Source organism: Lissotriton helveticus, chromosome 4_1 (genome assembly GCF_964261635.1).
Source record: "Lissotriton helveticus chromosome 4_1, aLisHel1.1, whole genome shotgun sequence".
Classification (NCBI taxonomy): Eukaryota; Metazoa; Chordata; class Amphibia; order Caudata; family Salamandridae; genus Lissotriton; species Lissotriton helveticus.
The window spans coordinates 801502420-801523729 of NC_136063.1; positions in this window are offsets into that span (position 1 = coordinate 801502420).

Below are 21310 nucleotides of genomic sequence, written 5' to 3' on the forward strand. Positions count from 1 at the left end.
GAGTAAATTAAAATTTTGTCTATGTGGACAATTGAACATATGTCCAAAATCCCTTTGTACCTCATTGATGCAATAGGGAAATGCTAAAGAGGATGGCAAAGGCTAAGAGGCATTAGTAGGTAATCATAAAATATGAACTTAGTCCAGAATGAAGTTATCCACTCATTACTTTTAACTTGATCTAGCAGAGTGAGAATCAAGAGAATTAAATATCTGTTTTTCATCATGATTCTGGTGAAGTCATGATAATCAATGCAAAGCCTCAATTTGCTGCTCCTTTTTGGTACAAATAACATCAGAAATGAGGATAGTGACTGCTATGGTCTAATGACTCAGATTCCTAGTACTTCATCTAAATATTGCCTTAAATGCCGATTCTTCTTCTTAGTAAGGGTATAAAGCCTATTGTTCAGAATCTTTGCTCGCGTTGCTCTAGGCTGTAAATATATCCTGCAATCAAAGGACCGATGTGGAGGAAATCTGTGTGATTTTGTCTTGTCAAAGACATTAAAGAGATCCTGATATTCTTTTACTAATGACCCATATACTCATCTGAACAGCATAGGCTTGCTTTCATCACTGTTCTTCATGACCTCTGTTTTCTTATCTTAAACTATCACTGCTTTGTGTTTGTTTTTTTTACTGTGTGTGTGATGCCAAACAGCCAGTGATTCAGTTTGACTACAAAATGAATTCCTCGCAATTCTGTAGTGGATCTACCACTTCAGTCATTAAATCCTTCAGCTTGTCCTTCAAACGAGGGTAAAACAGGGATTCCTTTTTTAGGGCTCGCCTGCTGATGCGCTTCAGCGCATAGCTGGCGAAGCTCTATAGGGGCTTATCCAGTGTTTATCCACTGGCGATTCCACTGGCGATTCCTTCAAGTGCATGTGCTTTTTAGGTCATTGCGCTTGCGCAAGCCCTAAAAAGCGCGTGCACAATGCCACCAGCCGCCTGCCTGCCTGCCTCGCATTACCACATCAAAGGCAGCCCTCCGAGCGCATTTCTCACCCCCTAATTATTCACGGCCGGCCGGCAGGCACATCAAAGGCTGCTGCTGCCGTGACTCGCATTTCTCCTCCCTCCTCCCCTATCACTGCCCAGGCCGGCCGTACTTTCTCTTTACAAGGGCGCCCATTCCTGAATCACTTGAAATCTCTCCACATTATTTGCATTTTGTTAATTAAAAAAATTAACTTCAACACAGCGTTGCACATTTTTCTCGACTTCGGAAGGATGAGTCCCAATCTCATTTGTACAAAGTGTTGTAATGGGATTATTGGAGAGTTAGAGAAACGTGCTCACAAGTTACATTTTTATGCAAATCATCTGAGTAAATAAACAATAGCATGGTGCCGTTTGCGTCCTTGACTTGATCTGGTTTTTATTTTTATTTTGCTATTATTCTCACAAAGGCTAAGAAGGTCTGCCTACTTTAGTATTAAGTGCTATACGTCGCATAAGCAACAGCTAACCATTCACTCACCCACGCAACGCCACTCACCCATGCAACGCCACTCACCCACGCAACGCCACTCACCCACGCAACGCCACTCACCCACGCAACGCCACTCACCCACGCAACACCACTCACCCACGCAACGCCACTCACACACGCAACGCCACTCACACACGCAACGCCACTCACACACGCAACGCCACACACGCAACGCCACACACACACGCAACGCCACACACACACGCAACGCCACACACACATGCAACGCCACTCACATGCAACGCCACTCACACATGCAACGCCACTCACACATGCAACGCCACTCAACCACGCAACGCCACTCACACACGCAACGCCACTCAACCACGCAACGCCACTCACCCACGCAACGCCACTCAGCCACGCAACGCCACTCAGCCACGCAACGCCACTCAGCCACGCAACGCCACTCACACACGCAACGCCACTCACACACGCAACGCCACTCACACACGCAACGCCACTCACACACGCAACGCCACACACACACGCAACGCCACACACACACGCAACGCCACACACACATGCAACGCCACTCACACATGCAACGCCACTCACACATGCAACGCCACTCACACATGCAACGCCACTCACACATGCAACGCCACTCACACACGCAACGCCACTCAACCACGCAACGCCACTCACCCACGCAACGCCACTCACCCACGCAACGCCACTCACCCACGCAACGCCACTCACCCACGCAACGCCACTCACCCACGCAACGCCACTCACCCACGCAACGCCACTCACCCACGCAACGCCACTCACCCACGCAACGCCACTCAGCCACGCAACGCCACACACACACGCAACGCCACACACACACGCAACGCCACACACACACGCAACGCCACACACGCAACGCCACACACACACGCAACGCCACTCACACACGCAACGCCACTCACACACGCAACGCCACTCACACACGCAACGCCACTCACACACGCAACGCCACTCACCCACGCAACGCCACTCACCCACGCAACGCCACTCACCCACGCAACGCCACTCACCCACGCAACGCCACTCACCCACGCAACGCCACTCACCCACGCAACGCCACTCACCCACGCACCGCCACACACACACGCAACGCCACTCACCCACGCAACGCCACTCACCCACGCAACGCCACTCACCCACGCAACGCCACTCACCCACGCAACGCCACACACACACACGCAACGCCACACACACACGCAACGCCACTCACCCACGCAACGCCACTCACCCACGCAACGCCACTCACCCACGCAACGCCACTCACCCACGCAACGCCACTCACCCACGCAACGCCGCTCAGCCACGCAATGCCGCTCAGCCACGCAACGCCGCTCAGCCACGCAACGCCGCTCAGCCACGCAACGCCGCTCACCCACGCAACGCCGCTCACCCACGCAACGCCGCTCACCCACGCAACGCCACTCACCCACGCAACGCCACTCACCCACGCAACGCCACTCATCCACGCAACGCCACTCATCCACGCAACGCCACTCATCTATATGCAAAACGAAAAATGTCAAACTCTTCTATTGCGAGACCTATTGCATTTTCAATGCTTGTTTACTTTGGCCATCCTGCTTCTACAATCAGCTGATTAATTGATGTCCAATAGGTTTTTAAATCATAGGTTCCTTTTTTTAAACTTAATAACATTCAATTTATTGTGCAAAAATATGATTGTTGAGAAGTTTTTATCAGTTTGTTTTTAACGGTCTTAAACTAAGAAGTCATATTCTAAGGTATAATCTGGGAAATAAGCATGTTGACACATGTTTTGGAGCTGACACTGGTTTATGAAAATGGCATGTTTGGATATCTATGCATACAAATGTTCAGGTTAGGCTAAAGGTAGCGCTGGCAGGGTAATACCATTCAGGGGATCATCAGGCAAACTTGCCTCACTCGATTGTGGGGTCAAGGTGGTAGGTACTGAAAGGTAAGAGGTCATAGAATAGCTTGCAGACTATGTTCTCGTAGTGGTGGTAGTGCCCAAATATCCCCAGTTAATGTGGACATCTCTTCTTTCAACCTATCCTGCATCTCCGTCAGCGTATGCTATTCTTCCTGGGACAGTGTTAATGCTAAACATAATTCTTTAATTTCATTGTGTATGGAGACCAGTATATTTCAAAGTCTCTCAAGGTAACGTTTTGTTGATTCTATTATGCAGACAGGTTTCACAGGTGGGCGTGTTATCCTGTCACACTCTGAGAAACTAACATTCTTGCTCTTGATCCTGTGGGAATCATTTGAATCTGTAGAGTTGAGACTCGAAACACTCTGAGTTACAAAGCACACTCAGAATCTCAGTCACATCACCAGAACATAACATCAACATAACATCAACACCATCAAGGGTCAAGTGCTCAATTAATATACAGGTATTTTATTTAGATATAAAAAACAAAAAACACAAGAAAAACCAACAAAGCAGCTGTTGTCCACAATGTTCAAAACTACACAGATATATACATCAATGGGAGAACCTGCAAGAAAAAATTGTTTCTAGTCATAAAAACAGGCTAACACATCAGACCAAAATTCATTTTTACCACATTTGATTTTTAAAAAAAACATTTTATTAGTCAATTTGCATATATCATGCAGAGCCCTGCACACCAGAGTCACCTGCCAAACCATACCCAATACATCCAGGACAGCAAACAACTTTTGTTTTGTATTCTTTTGTCCACCCACCCCGCAAACAACAACCCCATATACAGGAGCATAAAACCCCAAACTCCCCCCTCCCACTCCCACTTCCCCAAAGGTCGTACTAGTCCATATCACCTTGTCCACAGCAAGCAAGGAAAATGCTCAGAAGATCCTGATTCCGACCCGCCACCCCCCCTACTCCTACCCTCTCTTCCCATATGGAATCCTCTGCTTCAACTGGCAGCAAGGGCTCTTCCATCGCCGGAGGTTCCAGCCAAAGGCCCCGATACTCCGCCGATTGGTTCCAAATTTTATAGTGTTTGCGCGGGCACCCCCTGGCCACAAAGATGGGCTGCTCCAGCCCCATGCAAAAGTCCAGGCCATTTTTCCAGGCTGCCACCGATGGAGCCCTCACTGCCTCCCAGGCTTTAGCAATGTCTTGCATTGCCAGGGAGAGACCCAGAAGCAGAAGGTGTTGTTTATAGACATTGCCCCCTACCCCCTCCATGACATGCAGCAGTGCCAGCTGTGTTGTGCGGGTGAGCTCCCAGCCCAGGACTTCTGAGAGACAAGCAAAGACCCCCTCCAGAAATGATCCAATGATGTGCCCTGCCAAACTGTATGAATAAATGTACCCTCTGCCTGGTCACAACGCAGACATACCGGGGAGGCGATCATCCCCGCCCGCCACAATCACGTCTTAGTAAAGTAGACCCTGTGAAGGTATTTGAATTGGACTAGGCGAAGCCGCATCGCGATGGCTGCCCCCCGCGGGGCTGCCAGGGCCTACCACATTTGATTTTGTGCCTAAAATATAACAATATTATCAAATGCTTATTACAGTCTGAATCTGTACACAGTCACATAGACAAAGACATAAGAAAAAATAAAAACAATTTAAAAACAATTTAAAAAGGACAGTTAACCAATGATTGGCATCTGAAAAATAGTGTATCAACATTCTGGTGATATGCCACATAATCATCCAACCATACAATAATTTTATCAAGCAGAGGAGATCAGGGAAATGTCCCTCCTCCTATCCCTTTCGTACATGCTATCAACACACCCATATCAATACCCAGAATAATCTAGGCAGACTTTTCCCTTAACCTCCATAAGGCCAAGAAAAATCAGGATATGTGTGAATTATCCACTACAGTTACCCTTTAATAGTCAAGTGTGGAAGGGTTAAAGAACCTCTATTGTTTCAGTAAAATCCCTAAAAGGTAATTCAAGAATAGCCCTCTATACATCTGCTCCTCATTAGAGAAAATGCATTCCAAGATTATTTAATGCAAAAGGGAAAATCATTACCTCCAACTATAGGTATCCTTTATTGAACATATTTGATCGGTTTGAGCAACCTCACTCTTGGTTACGCACCCCTATTATTTCGATAAAATCCCTGAAATACAAAGGTGGCCTTTAATGTACGTAATTTTCACTAGGGTGTTAATTATTGAATGCATAGGGAGAAATCATTACTTCCAAAACTTGTGTGCCTTCCATCCAGAGGTTGGAGGAGACAAGGCCAATGAGTACCTCTGCAAAGAGACAGAAATATATTGTATTCCCATTAACCACTGATTACCATTGTCTGCAGCATGAAGTTTATCCATTTTCTGAGTCCTACTGATTACCGTTAAATCCAATGTGAGGGCTCAGAGAATGAACCACTTTCCTTCTTCCTTGCTATAGGATTCCTAAATTTAAAATATATCCCTCAGTCCTATGTTGCTCATCCGGACTAATCTTGTTTGATCTAAAACAAAAGTGCATAGTGCTCAGGTAATATCTATCCAGATTGCCCTGCTACAGTCCTATTTAATCTTAACCAGATATCACACTATTCTTCTCTCATCCATAAGTGACACTAAGGCACACTATTCCTCTTCAAGTACGTAGATTACACATGCCTGAAGTATTGTAGATACATGTGCATATATGTTGTAATACTTAAAAAATATTTTATATACAAGCACGTATACATATTTTAAAGAAATGTCCATTGTCCCGCCATTAATATGTCTTGAAACTGTTATATGCGTAAGGCAGAGACGCGGCATATTCAGTTGATTTTACAGTCTCCACACGGCTACAGCGGCAGACGAAACCATAACTAGACATTTTCCCCGACACCATGAACCCGACAACGGCTTATTTCTCCTTACCTTCTACCGGCGATTAGATACATAAAACGGGGTCCACACCACCTCCGCACTCGTAAGCCTATTTTTCTCCCCTCTCAACCTGGGCCGGAATTTAAATCAACCGCGTATACGTGTATGCACATGTGACCACGGACATCACTTCCTGTAAACGCAGTGAAGTTATTAACGAAAAAAAGGCTTCGGCCAAATTAGACTACCTAACCATAGGTAATCAAAACGGGGATACAAATTGACTCATATGAAACAAACTATTTATGTGGTGTCAAATAGTGCTTCACTTTGGAATTGTAGGTACTCCGTATTACGTTAATCTATATTTGTTTTAAACAGCCCCTCAAATACTTGTTTCTAAATTATACGTATACTTTGTTAAAACTCAGCACAAATTAACAACCCCTTCCAAGCTCACTATTACAATGTAATTCCAATAGTGAGTGCTCTTACTTCGACGGTATCTAGACCTAACAACGCCATCCTTTACTATCTCGAAACTAGAGGTAGGTCCTTGCCCTTCTGTGGTGATAGGCAATATTTCTTTCTCTTAAATTAGAAGATTTACAGAGTAGGGGGAGATACGTTACTCTTAATTATTTTCCTTCTCCGCATCATCACTGGTACATAAATATCATTAATACGAGAGATAGTTCGCAATCAAATGGCCCCTATTATGCGTTCCCACTTTCGAGTTGAGGCTATTTCTAACAGTGTTAACTCGCAAAATATACCACTGCCCTCTTGCTTTATGCTTGAGTTCCATGTTTCCACCTCGTTTGCCCAACACAATCTTCTCTAGAATGAACCACCTAATATCAGAGTCATTATGTCCCATTTCTTTAAAATGGGCTACCAAGGGAGCATTCATCTTTTTAGTTCTGATAGCAGAACGATGTTCCTGAAGACTAGTGCATAGTTCTCTACTCGTTTCCCCCACGTAGCCCTTGCCACATGGGCAACGTAGGAAATACACTACATTTTTGCTCCTACAGTTGTTTAATGTTCTAGATTTCACCCGACAACCATTGTGATCTAAGCTGTTCGATGCAATACATAAGGCACAACATTACAAGTACCACACCTTACATTGCTGGTGGCTACTCTTCCTTCTAATGTGCTCTGTGTGCTCTAAGTACCTTCTCTATATGTGTGTACAAGTTCATTTTTTAAGTTCCTGTATCTTTTAAAGGCAAAAATTGACTTCTCTAATTTCTGATCTTCGTCATCATTCACAATGTGCCAATTGCTATTAATAAAGTTTTTAATCCTGTTGCTAATGTGTGAGAAATTACTCACAAACACAACCTTGTTCATTTCTTTCTTTCTTTGACCTACTTTATGTAGCATTGCATCTCTATCATAAAACCTGGCACGTTTAAACGAATGCAAGATCAGTTTCTTGGGGTAACCCCTATCACTAAATTTCTTTTTAAGAACCTCAGCATATCAGAACAAATCCTCCGTAAACGGAGAAACTGACTGAAAGGGATTTTGTCCCTTTGAGACTTAGGATGAAAGCTGGAATAATGCAGCAATAATTTCATCAATGTAGCGGTACCAGCCGCCACATTTTCAAAGAATGGTGCGAGTTTGTTATATATATGTTTGCTCACGAACTCTCCAACATAGAGGCATGCCAGGCTTGGAGCACAGGTAGTCCCCATGCTGGTACCCTTTTTTGCTTGAATAGTTCATCTTTGAACAGAAAAATATTGTTCATAAGGAACATCCTTACACACTCTATTATAAAATCCTTATTCACTCCATTTAGATCCACATCAGTAAGCATCCTACGGATCACCGCCACTGTAGCTTCCTGGGGTATGTTTGTATACAGAGACTCAATTTCCAGAGTGACCAGACACTGAGTCTCTGCATCAAACACTTCACCATCCAGGAGGGAAATGATGGGTGCACAGTCCCTAACATAAGACTTCAGGCCACTAACCATCAGACGCAAGCATTGATCCACATATTTACTTAGTGGTTCCATCAGTGAGTTAATACTGCTCACTATTGGTCTCATTGGGGGATTTTTACTATTCTTATGTACCTAAGGTAGGCCGTACAATGCAGGGATTCTGGGTTCAGTATTATTTAAAAATGTAAACTCTTCCTCACAAATCCAGTCATTATCTCTTGCCTCAGTAAGCAGGGTTAGACAGGATCTAGAAACTCATTTTTCTTGCAGGTTCTCCCATTGTTGTATATATCTGTGTCATTTTTAATATTGTGGACAACAGCTGCCTTTGTTGGTTTTTATTGTGTTTTTTGTTTTTTATATCTAAATAAAATACCTGTATATTAATTGAGCACTTGACCCTTAATGGTGTTGATGTTATGTTGATGTTATATTCTGGTGATGTGACTGAGATTCTGAGTGTATGTGGTTTGGTTCTGCTTAGAAAGTACACCAAAGGGGAACTCTTTTCTGGTCTATTTGGCTCCCTACCCCTTTAGGATTAAGGGGCCCCCCTATGTTTATGTATAGAGTTTGAAAAGGAGGGCAGCAGAGCTGAGAAGGTGACATTGGCAGCCTGAGATGTCCAGTTTACATACAAGATAGTTCAGGATACCAGAGTGGAATACCTTGTGCTATTTTGAAAATATTCATTGCTTCTATGAGAAGTCACTTCAGTGAGATTAGAATTAGAGAGATATGGTTAAAGGTTCTTAAAGATGGGTTGTTGAGTGCTTTTTTTTATCTAGTTGTGCTTTGAATGTATCCTGTTCTCAACCATGTTTACTAGTATAGTGGTGCCAGGACTATACAGTATCAGGACATATTAGTGTTTTTGAAACATTACAGCTATGCTGGATGGGGGAGACGCATGCGCGCGCGATTCAAGATGGCCACCTCCCGGTGAACTCTGCATCGGAACAGCCCGTTTTCTATGAAATACTGCACATTTCCAGTCAGTAAGTTACTGAAAATGCATGTAGCAGCGCTTTGAAACCTTACCTGTTGTTGGTCTTCTGGATGTCGGAGGTGGTGTTTTCTCCTTCCTGCTTTGTAACCCAAGGTACAGCCCAGATTTCCTGTCAGGGGGCAGAGTGAATACTCAGGAAAGGCCTGGCTTTGGCCTAGCCACTCCCACAACATGTTTTAGCTGCTGCACCATCCTATCCTTTGAAGCATTTTTTCTGCAATTATCTCCTTTTTCTTCACCTTACATCTATTTGCACCATTGACTTTTAGAATAAGAAAATGGAAAATAAAAATGTGCAAACTCCTTATAATAAGAGAAAGCAACACATTTCTCCTCCTTCAATAAAATCTAAAGTGGTGGAATCCAATGAACCGTCCTTAAATTAAATTTTTAGGAACTTCAAGCACTTCATGCTAACACTGACACTATAGCGTCAGAAATTAAAAACCTGCGCAAAGATATGGCTAGCATGTCAATGAATGTTTCATATAATTCAATTAAAATACAAGACAACGAGGAGGAGCTTAGCGCGCACCCAAGATGGTCGCGTGAGCTTAGTGCTCCCGGACCTTCGCCACCTCCACCGATTTTCCTGTACCCTATCCTGCCTTAGAGGACGGGTTCTTATTGGCACGGCCCCGCTGATCGTCTCTCCGTTTTCAGACTTCGATTTGAACCCCGGGAGCCGAAGTTGTGGACTTTTGAACATTTCCGGCCTGCTCCATGGTACTGCCCCGGGTTTGGTTTTTCTGCCGGCCGGACAGTAATTGAATAACAACGGCTCATGCGGGTCTCCCTTGCCCGGTCTTCTACTTTCAGTTTCGATTCTCGTGCTTCGACCTCTTTGACTTTGCCTTGGTCGCCCTGGTTTATTGCTTTCTGTCTAACCACGCATCATCGACTGGTGATCCGGACTTTCACTACTCCTTGCCTGGTGGTTGTTCCTCTTCTTATTCTCCGAATTGCTGCGGGCTCATCGAGTGTAGCCATTCTTACTAGGTCTCAGAATACCCTCCGGGGCACACGACCTAAAATGGCCACCAAGCCTGAGGGAGAAAAACGCAAGACCAGACCGGCGAGTCGAGGGGGTCCTGTGCAGTCTAACGTTATGGACAGATATACCCTCGCTAAGGGCTCTCCGGGCGGATCGACTAAACCCCCGGTCAATTTTGGAGAAGAATCCCCGATGGGTGAAGATCTGTCGTTGAGGGACGTCATGGGCGCCATTGCCGGGATGAAGGCCACACTGGGTCAACAGTATGACGCCCTGTCCCACAAGTTGGACACGGTCGCAATCGATGTTACCCTGATCAGGGCTGATCTTGCGAAGACTAATGAGAAGGTCAAATCCCTCGATCTAAAGACATCTAGTCTTGTTACCGACGTCTCCGATCTACAGGCAGAGGTCGGTAACCTGCGATCCGCCCGTGACTACCTCTCTCGACGCTTGGACGATTTTGAGGACCGTGCTCGACGGAACAACGCCCGTCTGGTTGGTGTCCCGGAGACGTTGGAACCGGCATCGGTGGACCTGCTGGTGGAGGACTTAGTCCTGAATCATTTAGCGCCCAAGGGCCTCAGCAAGTTTTTTGCAGTAGAACGTGCACACAGGATCCCGGGCGGCCCGCCTAAGCTGGGAGCTGCTCCGCGTCCCATCATTGCTCGGATCTTTAACTTTCGGGACAGGGATGCGATCTTGCAAGCTTCACGCATATCTGGTCCTACGGCGTATGAGAATACCGTAGTCAGTTTCTACCCGGGCTTTACCCAGCAGGTTCAGAAGCAGCGACTTGGATTCCAGGGGGTGAAAAAGAGACTGAGGACCAGAGACATGAAATATGCTATGTTTTTCCCGGCCCGGCTACCTGTGGTTTACAATGACCGAACATTTTTCTTTGATCATCCCGGGGTAGCTAGTGACTGGCTAGACACGCTGCCCCGGGACGGGATCAATCTGATCATTCTGCACACTCCGGTGGAGCAGAGGGCGGCCCGGTGGAGCAGGAATAGGGGGCGAAATCGGCTCCCGGACCAACGTAATGACTTTCGGCTGTGGTTTGATGCTATGCCACTATTGCTTGCTAACGTGTTGTCTGATTGGGGTGTGGGTGGGGGTTGGGTGAGTCTTCCTTCTCTGGGGTTCTTTTCGTAGAATAGTTGTATGTTAGGGCGACAGGCACACTGCAAGTTGGGGTGGCTTTTGAGTCTTACGCAGGGGTGCGGGGTGGGGGGTATGATGTCTTGGGGGGTTGGGGGGTTGTGGTTCATGTTTCTTTGTTTTTCTCAAGGCATAGTATCGATGATCTTCTGTTTTACAGTGTCGCGTCTGGTGTGGGGGGGGCATGGGGGGGGCCTCTGGGATGGGGGGGTAGGGGATTAAGATTACTGTGTTGGAACGTTAATGGGTTGGGAGACAGGATTAAGCAAGGTATAGTTTTGCAGCTGCTGCGACGTTTGTCCCCTGATGTGGTTTTGCTTCAGGAGACGCACTTGCTTGGTAATACGTGCCATGCAATGAATAGGCGTGGCTATCGTCTCATTGCGCACTCAGGTTTCACTTCTGGCTCCAGGGGGGTGGGCATCCTGATTCGGAGCTCCCTCCCTCTTGCCGTTGACGATATTATCCTGGATGATAGGGGACGATACGCCGCCATTGTGGGGCGCTGGGAGGGGAGGGTTGTCACCCTGCTCTCCGTTTACGTACCGCCAGGCCTCCAGACTACTACCTATGCCGACCTGGGAAGAGTGATCTTGGGAGTCCCTGAAGGTTTGCTTCTAGTGGGTGGGGATTTCAACTCTGTAGTATCTGGGATGTTTGATCGTTACCCTCCCCGTGAAATCGCGAAATCTCAATCCTGGTTGGGGGACTTCCTGGAGGCTCTGGGGCTTGCCGATTGTTGGCGCCTGCTTCACCCTGGGCAATTGCAATATACCTTCCACTCAGGGGCCCACGGCAGTCTTTCGAGACTGGATTACGTGTTGATGCCCTCCTCCCAGGCAACTCTCATAAGAGAGGTGAAACATCTTGCTAGGGGCATTTCGGATCATTCCCCGCTATGGTTGGTTGTGGACGCACACTTGGGGTCGGAGGGTAGAGTGGCCCCGATAAACCCATGGTATCTCCGTGATCCCAAGGTTAGAACGGAACTAATTAAATCGATTGACCAATACTTTGCCGAAAATGTGGGTTCTGTGTCCTCTTCTATTTCATTGTGGGAAGCATACAAAACTGTTATTCGGGGCCAGGCCCTCTCCTTGATTGGCAATGTTAAGAGATGTAGGCGGGAGGAGGTTGTACGTCTTGAAAATGAAATCTCCGTTCTTGAGGGGGAGTTGGAGTCCGAGGTCTCCCCGGAGAGGCTGCACCTTTTGGGTCTGAAACAACTTGACTATAGAGCGCTGGTGACTGACGCTGCGAAAGAGATGGGTCGGGAACAGCAGGGACGTTTGTATGATGTGGGAGATAAGGCTGGGAAATTGCTTGCTTGGTTAGATAGGAGGGAATGTGCGAGTCGTGTTGTCCCTGTTATTGTTGATGTGAATGACGTGAGTATCACTGACCCTGCTGCTATTGTTGAATGTTTCGCTGAATATTTTCGGGTAGTGTACTCCCCTGTGTCAGATAGACCTGAACATGACTCCCACTTGCTTCTACGCGATATCTCGCTGCCATGCTTGTCCGACCCTGAAAGGGATCTTCTGGAGGCTCCGCCCACGGTTGATGAAATCGCGATTGCCATCTGCTCGGTTCGCTCGGGAAAGGCTTCGGGCCCTAATGGGCTCCCCATTGAGCTTTACAAGCTCCGTCCGGATGTGATGGCACCACATCTGCGGTCGATGTTTTTGGAATCACTGGAGACGGGTTCCCTTCCTCCTGACCAAAGATTGGCTTCCGTAGTGGTTATTCATAAGGAAGGTAAGCCACGCGACCGCTGTGATTCCTTCAGGCCCATATCTCTGATTAATGCTGAACCGAAGATCCTGGCCAAAGTGCTCGCCAATCGTGTGGTCTCTGTCATAGGTGATCTGGTTCACCCGGACCAGTCCGGATTTATACCACACCGTAACACGGCACTTAACCTCCGGCGCCTGCATGGAGTTCTTGCGCGAGCGGAGTCCTTGCGTGAACCGGCCATCTTGGCGTCTTTGGACGCCACCATGGCGTTTGATACGCTGGAGTGGCCGTATCTTTGGGCGGTTCTCTCTAAATTCGGTTTCGGACCCACTTTTATTAACTGGGTGAAATTGCTCTACACTGACCCTTTAGCCCAAGTGGTGGTGAACGGACGTGTCTCGACCTCCTTTGCTCTCGGTAGGGGTATGCGGCAGGGCTGCCCTTTGTCCCCACTCTTGTTTGCCCTTGCTTTGGAGCCACTGGCGGCCTGGCTGAGGTGGGAGCCATCTTTGAAGGGCAATAGATGGACCCCGGAGTTTGAGGATCGTGTATCCCTGTACGCAGACGATATATTCTTGTACCTTACGTCACCTCGGAAGTCGTTGATCGTCCTTTTCGACGTTTTGACTTCTTTCCGTAAAAACTCCGGTCTTGTCATTAACTGGTCGAAGTCTTGGATCTATGTCCTCTCCGGCGAGGCTCCTCTCCTGCCTCGTGGCTGTCCTATCTCGGTGGTGCTGAAAGGATTCAAGTACCTGGGAATCTTTATCACCTTGGACCCCGTGCTTCGTTATGAACGCAATTTGCTGCCCTCTCCAGCGCCTCCGTGCTGATGTGATTGCGTGGGGTAGACTCCCTCTCTCTCCTCTGGGACGAGCGGCGCTGTTTAAGATGATGTTGCTCCCCCGATTTCTTTATGCGCTCCAGAACACACTTGACATTGTGCCAGCCGGTTACTTTCGGGAGATTGAAAGTCTACAGCGACAACTGATATGGGGGGGCCGTTCTCGTATTGCCCTTTCGAAGCTGACGCTCCCTTGGTATGATGGGGGCATCGCGCTCCCGGACATCCGTCGCTACTATTGGGCCTCTCAGCTGGGGGCTATTAACCATGGCACTTACGCTCACTTACTGAACCCGGCTTTTGAGGTGGATAAATGGCAGCTGCCCGGTGGAGATTACAACAGGGCTCTGTATGCGAAATCTGCCGGCAGATCTCTTACGGGCCCCACTAAGATAGCAGTACAGGTGTGGCATCGTGCTACAGCAGCCACGGGATGGGCTGACAAGCCGACCCGTGCTACTCCGCTTTATGCGTCGGAAAAACTTGGCTCCCTCTGGAAGTCAAAGGGTTTTGATAGGTGGGACGTGATCGGTATCAGCAGGGTTGATGATGTGTGGATCAAGGGTAGAGTCAAGACGTTTGAGGAGCTGAAAGTTGAGTACGAGCTGAATGATAGGGAATCCTTTCGGTATGCGCAAGTCCGACATGCGGTCCTGTCCGTTTTTCCCTTGGGCTCGGATATTCCGAAGGCGTCCCCGCTTGAAGATCGGATACTGGATGGGCACGTCCCTGATAGCACGATCTCGCTCATATATAAAAAGTTAATTAATACCAGGACTGGCCTACTGGATAACCTTCGAGAGTTATGGACTAGTGATGGTTTAGAACTCGATGACGAGGACTGGCAGGCTGTGATCTCTTCCCCGAAGGAGGTGGCTATCCCGGCGCGCCTCCGGTTTGTCCAGCTCAAAATTCTCCATAGGGTATACGTGACAGGTCCTCGTCTGGTACGCATGGGATTCTCGGCGGATGGACTGTGCAGGCGTGGCTGTGGTATGGTGGGCACGTTTCTACATATTATTTGGGAATGTCCTGCAGTGCTACGCTATTGGACACGCGTGCATGAAGTTATGAGTGAAGTCACGGGTGTGCAATCAATGCCTGAAGCTAGATAAAAAAAAATAAAAAATAAATAAATACAAGACAACAAAGTTAAAATTGATGCTTTTACACCACTTGTTGCAAAAATCTCTCCTATGTCTGCTCTCCTTCTGGATATGGAAAGTCGTAATAGGCAATATAATTTGCGTATTTTTAATTTGCCAGAAGTTGTGGAAGGTTCCAATTTCAAACTATACTGGGAGAATTTGTTACCTTGTCTTTTCTTTTTTTTTTTTTAACCATATTACTTGGTCTTTTAAACATCACATTTCCGGAGAAATTTGAGATTGATAAAGTGCATAGGATTCCGTCCCATCGTAATCCTCGCCACACTAAACCAAGACAAATGATTTTTAAGGTTATACGTCATCATCATTTGGGGCCAGATGTAGGTAAATATCATTTACCGATTCTAAAATACCGAATTTTACCGAATTGGTATTTTAGAATCGGTAAATGATATGTAGTTAATGATTCGGTAAATTTTACTGAATCGGTAAGATTCGGTAAATACTGAATCGGTATTTACCAATTCGGTATTTCCAATTCATCCCTATGGGCCTCCAGGCCCATAGGAATGAATGGGAATTACCGATTCGGCAAAATGGGGAACACATTCAAGGGTGGCAGGGTGTCACTTTGACACCCTGTTGCACCCCTGAATAGTGCATGAGTGCACATGTGGCACACACACATGCTCTAAGGGTATGGATGTCTACCATATGGCACTGTTAAAAAAGCACAAAATTGCTTTTTTTTAAATTTTTTTATTTTTTTTAAAACCTTTATTGGCATCAAAAGGATATACAATTCTAGGCCTACAACCAAACCGGCCGGCCGCAATGTGTAAAGCAATCAGAGGTTCCAAGGCAAACATTACAGAATCAATCAGCAAGAAGCAGAGGCAATACAATCGTAAAAAGGGGAGAAGAGACTTAGGAACCAGAGGGCCAAAACACAGGAGCAAAAAAAGGTTAATTTTATAATATGGGGATAAGGCGTACGACAGGCTCATTTTCAATATAGAGACGTCCGATGTCCCAGAACCAGCCTCAGCGTCAATAAGGGGGTAAGGGGCCGCAGTACAGGAGAGACAACACAATGCACACAAGAAGATCAGGATACTTGAGACATAAACTACACCTGAGCATTATCATCGTCACATGCCCACCACCCAAACCACAGCTAAGCCAGAACAGAGGGATCGGAGAAACAGCACATCAAAACTAGCCCGTCATAGTGACCTCTAAGAAAAAGGAGGGAGGGGGGTGGGGACGAGGAAAAGAGGGGGAAGAGGGGGGGGAGGAGGGGGAGGGGAGAAGGACAAGGTGGAACAATGAGAGAAGGAAAAAAGAAATGAAATATAAAAACGAAAGAAAGAAGACACGTCGACACAGGCGTCCCGTGGCGGGAATACAGGAGACAACAGGAGTATCAGCACCAGTGAGGGTACAGCGATCGAGAAGAAAAGCAACCGAACCATAAGAGGAGGGTTAACGACGCCACACACCCCACCCCGAACACACCACGGGAGGCCGGGACAGACGCGGCTTTACGAAAAGGAGATACAAAAGGGCCATAGAACCATAAAACAAACAACAAATAGAACCCAACCCACCCATCCCACCCTGCACCCCTGTAGAAGGCTATGGCCTACCCTTCAGACAGCGTGCCTGTCGCCCTAAACCAGAACCCGAAATATAGCGAGAAGGAAAGAGAGAAGAACGAGACAAAAAAGAAACAGAAACGGAAATAAGAAAACAGGAGGGAGGAGCATAAGAACAGCAATCAATATGGTCGGCCGCCGCCCTCCGCCCAACCAGACAATCACAGCAAAAACAGACCAGGACGACACCCCATCAAGCGCCATAAAACGTACAGAGAAGGGGACCTCCCACCGCTCCACGGGTACAAACAACTGCGCCACTAAGTCGTATACCAAGAATCAACCAAGAGTTGTGCATATCACCCCCATCCCTTCCGAACCACAAATCCCACCCACCACATGACAGTGTAAAATGAGATACTAAATACAAGACCAGCATACAGTCGAAAAAAATGGTGACTACCATAACAACATGGGGGGTAAATCGGTCCGCAAGGGAGCAGAAGTCCAAACAGAGAGTTTAGATGCATCAGCAATCGCAGCACGGATGATGAAAAACAGGAGTTCAGTTTCGCCGCTGGGGAAGGCGAGGGGGTCTCTATGATAGACACAGGCAAAGCCATCGGAGCAGGTGCAGGCGGCAGTCCACCAATAGTTCCAGGCATCCATGCCGGACAGGGCCGCGGCACAATGTCCAAGTCCCCGGGGTCAGAACCTCGAAAAACAGGGAGCTCCAAAGTCACCGGCACACAAAACGATCTTCGATCAGCGGCAGCAACACTTGCAGCAATCAAGGGGGGCGAGGCAATGGAGTCACTGAAACAAGAGGGCGGCAAGAAGAAACGGCTGCCCAAAATGGCGGCAGATCGTGGCGGACCCACAGGGACATCGGGGGCCAGGGATGCGCGCAGGGATCTCAGAGCTTCCAGGATATCTCTGACCGTAAGCTCACGCTCACCAGACCAGACCCCCGCGCAATTAGGCAACCCAAGCCCGCCGCCACAGGGCGATTCTTGTTTCAGAGGGTCGGCCGCCATTTCGTGAAGTCAGCCCAGTCGCCGCCCTCCACGACCCCCGGAAAAACAGTTCAAAAATGTAGGACTTTACAGAGCTCCGGGGGTCCCAGCAATGGCAGCCTTGGTGCCGAAAGGATGTCCGCCCAATACGGGTCTCCGCCTACACCAGCACCGGCGCCCCCAGCAAGCAGAGTCCGGGCGCAGAGGAACAGGGCTGCCGGACAAAGCAGCGGCGGGGGGAGGACCCCTTCACAGAATCAGTCCCCGGTGCATCTCACCCACATCAGCCGCACGGTCACCAGGGCAGGCCCGGATCAGGATCGCCTGGATTTTCGCACAACGGCTCTCATCATTGGTTCACGCTCTCGGCCGGGGCCGAGAGCCGTCGGATCCCACCGGCTAGGTCCCGGTCTAGGTTCCACGGAGGCCCCGATCTTGCGGAGGGCACAACTTCGGAGCCGCTGCACGTTGAAATCTCCGGGCCAAATGGTAAGTACAAACAAGGTGTTCTGTTTCCTATTCCCCGATAATGTGTCGTCTCCGGACAGGATAGTAGACAGGATAGGCAATCAGGCCGGAGGGCTGCGGGAGCCGAGCTAAAAGGCGACCATTACGCTCGCGAGCTTGGCTCCTCCAAAATTGCTTTTTTAACGGTTTTCGTTATTTACCACCAACTTGTAGTTGTTGGTAAATAACGAATCCTTACAAGTGAAAAGCACTCACTTGAGTGCTTCCTACATTAAGGATTCGGTAATTTACCGAATCGGTATTTAAGAATTCGGTAATTTACCGATTCCTTAACTTACCGATTCGGTAAATTACCGAATCCTTAAATTAGGCCCCTACATCTGAAAAGCCTAATGCCGGTCGGTAACGGCCGAAATTCGGTAATTTCGGCCGTTACCGACTGGTATTAGGCTTCCTACATCTGGCCCTAGGTCTTGATAAGGAAAGCAGCACGGGAAATTCCTTCCCTAATGTTCAATGGTAATAGGATTTTTATTCACCAAGACTTCGCCAAAGACACTGTTAAGACTCATAAGGAATTCTCTGACCTTCCTCCTCAGTTGAGAAGTCTTGGATGTAAATATGGTCTTTTTGATCCTTCAACAATGAGAATTTGGAAAGACAATTTTTCTAAGTCCTTTCAACGTCCGGAAGACTTGAAATTGTTTCTGGACCAACATTCACAGCACTCTATGGATACGCATGATTCTGCTACTTGAGCACTGCTTTGATATGTATTCCTGTTTTTTTTTAGGTTCTTCCGAAGTCTGGAAGATTTAAAATCGTTCCTGGACCAACGTTCACAGCATTCCATGGATAAGCATAATTCTGCTACTTGAGCATTGCTTTAAATATATACTTCTGACTAACTTTATTGTAGATTCCACACTGGGCTCCAACAGTTAGGTCATACTTGTAAAGCGTGTGTGGGTTTCACATTTATTATTAATGTTTATTTGTTGTCGTCTTTTCTATGTTAGTTTGTTTTTTTCTTTTCTTTTTCTCTTTCCCTATACATTATTCTAGGGCTACTATTTGTCATATTCCTTTTCAACTTCTTCTCCTCTTCTTATTTTTTTCGTCTTCTCTAACCTATTGTGGCTAATTTTTGCTTCATACAAGAAACGCATATTGATGATAAAGTCTTAGACTATATGAAAAAAAGTGTGTTGATACTATTATCTCTTCTTCTGCAAAAGGTAGAAAGAATGGTGTTGCTATTCTTTTTGCAAAAAGACTACATTATCAAATATTAAGTAAATCATCAAATGCAGAAGGTAGATATCTCATTGCTAAAATTAAAATTCATGATTCAGTGATGTTTTTACTTAATGTATACGGTCCAACGGCTTATGGTCCTCTGTTTTGGTCTAATTTAACTTCTGAAGTATTCAAATTGGGTAACGTTCCTCCTATAGTTGGAGGAGATTTCAACCTTATGTCTGCCCCTTTATTAGATAGATCTTCTCTCACTAAATTTTGACCTTCTAAGGCTTTTTTAACTTTTAAATCTTTTATTAAAACTACAAAATTGGTAGATATTTGGCGATTACATTTTCCTAAAGAAAAACTATTAACTTTTTTTCTCTAATCCACATAATTCATATACAAGACTTGATTATTTATTAATTTCTAAACAATTATTTAATTCTGTGGTTACTCCTACCGTTGGTAATATTGATATCTCGGATCACACCTTAATATCCTTTGTTCTACAATTTAATTCAAATTTTAACACCCAACGTAGATGGCGAATGAATACTAGTATTGTTCTTAATGAAGAAAACAAATCTAAAATCTTAAATGCTCTTCAAGAATACTTTCATCTCAACCCAGAAGGCTCTATTTCCATGGTAAATAGATGGGACGCTTTTAAAGCTTATGTTAGGGGAGCCTCCATTTCTCTCATGGCACATGAAAACAAATACTTTAATGCAAAAATTAAGGAACTGGATAAACAAATTGAAAAATTTGAAAGACTTTTTATTACCTCCAATGACCCTCAATATAGATTAAAATTACAAAAACTTTGATATGAGTTTAATTCAATTCTTAGCAGAAGAGCTTGTATTGAACTTACTAATTCTAAAGCCAAGTTCTATTTTTTTTTAAATATCTTTTTATTAAACAAAAGAACAACATAACAATATAAAAGCATCAGGCGGGCAAACCATGACAACATGGCAGGGTTAATACTGTCAATCGTGCTAAATAGCAGTTACAGTGTACAGAGTAGTTGGGATCACGGGGATTCCAGCGTTGCACCTTCTCTCAGTGTCTTCGGGGATGTACATAAATCGCCGCGGTGGCTATTCCAAGCCCCCCAAATCTTACCCCATTTCTCAGGACAACCCCTAGCCACATATACCGCCCTCTCCCTAAACATGCACCAGTCTACATCCTGAGCCCACTTGGCAGGCTGGGGTGATTGGCTGGCTTCCCACAATTGAGCGATGTTACGCTTCGCCACCATACACGCCAACGTCACCCACTGTTTCTGATAGCCGTTTAGGTCCGTGGGTTCCCACACATTCAATATGCATCTACGGGCTTCCGGTCATATCACCTCCCCCAGCACTTCTCCCATAACATCATGTATTTTCATCTAATAGGTTTGTATCATCACAGTGCCATAAAATATGTATGAAAGTACCCAATTCACCGCACCTCCTCCTGCAGTCTCCACTTGTCACTCTCCCCATTTTAACCAACCTGGGCCCTGTAACGTATGATCTATGTAGGATTTTAAGTTGCACCAATCTAAGCCTCATCTGAACCGCAACCACTTTTGGGGAAGAGACCGCCTCTACCCAATCTTCATCATCCAACTCCAATCTATCCGCACTCCACGCAGCTCTAATACTACCAAGTGGATTTTCCATGTTATTGATTAGTTTCTTATAGATCAGTGAAACGCTCTTTTCAGGGAGATGCCCATAAAGTACTCGGTCTTCAAGGGGGGAAGCCTCCGGAGTTTCTGTGCCCGGCGGCATGTGAGCAAGAAGGGCATGTCTAATTTGCCGGTATTGGAAGTGTTCATTGTCATGCAGGCTATATTGTTTTTGAAGAGACTCA